General features: G+C 46.5%; 1 long non-coding RNA gene across 1 annotated transcript; it reads left to right on the forward strand.

Moving 5' to 3' along the window:
* The first annotated feature begins 12 nt into the window (after positions 1-12).
* Positions 13-853, forward strand: LOC118011283. Its single transcript, XR_004679443.1, has 2 exons — positions 13-83; positions 629-853. It is a non-coding gene; the product is annotated as an uncharacterized LOC118011283 (long non-coding RNA).
* Positions 854-1592: the final 739 nt, after the last annotated feature.

Here is a 1592-nt window from a genome sequence, read left to right on the forward strand (position 1 = left end):
TCCGCCTGCGTTGGAGAAATGTTCCCGGTACCAGAAGGAATGAAAGGACTGGGGCTGGTCTCCATGGCAACTGGAAGAAAGAGGTGGGTTATAAATCCTTCGCCACCCTCCTGTGCTGAAGGAGGGGGTGTGGGAGCCGGGGAGTAGGGTTGGCTTTTTGAAGGACAGTCTGGACTCCTTTTCTGTGCGGCGCACTGGGGGGACATAGAAGGATTTGGCGGCTGCCTTGGAGCCTGTGTTGTTAGGGGTGTGCGCGTGCGCGCGCGTTAATCATCTTCTTCCCTTTGGGCGTGGGGGGGTGGGGTGCAGACAACATAGTCACCTCCAGCCCTGAGATACTGACCACTCACACCTACCAAAGGCCCTTCCAACCACCCTTCTCCAAAGGTTACCCCAGCCTGAAATGATCCTGCCTTTTTCGGTACCCTCAACGCACTCCCTCACTCCATCAAGTTTAACCCCAGGTTGCTTGCTAATTACTCATAAGTGCCTCCCCCAGGACACTGTAATGCCCCTTGGGTGATAGCCCTCATTTTCTTCACCTTTCTCGTAATGAGTGCTAGTCCTGAACAAGATAGATGAGCTTCTCTCTTGCTTGTTGAACAAAATTATGCTCACTCCAAACTAGCTCCCCTCACTGTAGGAATAACTCTGGAAACCCTATACCCAAATTCTGGAAATTCCAGCTCCTGCAAGAAGCCACCCAGATGGATCCTACAAGAACCAAGAACACCTGAAGCTAGTCTTCTAAATCTCAGCACCCAGTGTGGCCCATCTTTCTTTCTACCCCCCATCAGTCTGGTCCTCCTTGACCTGAGGGAGCTTTCATTCAAGTCTGTGAGTTCTGCTAGATCATCCGGAAAAATCAAAAATCATCATCCTCATTATCCAAGACTGCCAAGGTGAACCCCAATAGCAAAACAACACCTGAAATACGTGTGTAGTTTGTTTGTTTGTTTGTTTGTTTACAGTGTACAGAGTGCCTTTACATGTCATTTAATCTTCCCAGCAACACTGGGATGTTGAGGCAACTTAACCAGACGCTCACAGCTTAAAAAAATGATAGAGCCTGAATTCCTGAGAAGTTCAGCCACTCTCTGCCTTACAGTAACCAAAAGGCACAGATTCAGTAAAATTCCAGTAAGTTACTAGAAGGCTTTTTGTCCTCTTAAATAAGTATATGTGTCTTCACTCCCTTGTGTGAACTTACTGACAGTTTGTGGCTATCTTTAAAGTTTATCCAAAAATAACAGATGAAGCATACACTAATGGCAATTAGGCAAGATGTTTATAATCCTAAATGAAAAATGCAAATAAACTGAGCAAAAGAAACCAGACATGAAAAAATACATACCGTATGATTTATATGAAGGTCAACATTTTTTTTTAAGATTTTATTTATTTGACAAAGAAAGACACAGGAGAGAGGGAACACAAGCAGGGGGAGTGGGAGAGGGAGAAGTAGGCTTCCCGCTGAGCAGGGAGCCTGATGCAGGGCTCAATCCCAAGACGCTGGGATCATGACCTGAGCCGAAGGCAGACGCTTAACGACTGAGCCACCCAGGCGCCCCTGAAGGTCAACATTAATAAAT

The sequence above is a fragment of the Mirounga leonina genome, unplaced genomic scaffold, assembly GCF_011800145.1.
Source record: "Mirounga leonina isolate KUSES-001 unplaced genomic scaffold, KU_Mleo_1.0 Mir_150, whole genome shotgun sequence".
NCBI lineage: Eukaryota > Metazoa > Chordata > Mammalia > Carnivora > Phocidae > Mirounga > Mirounga leonina.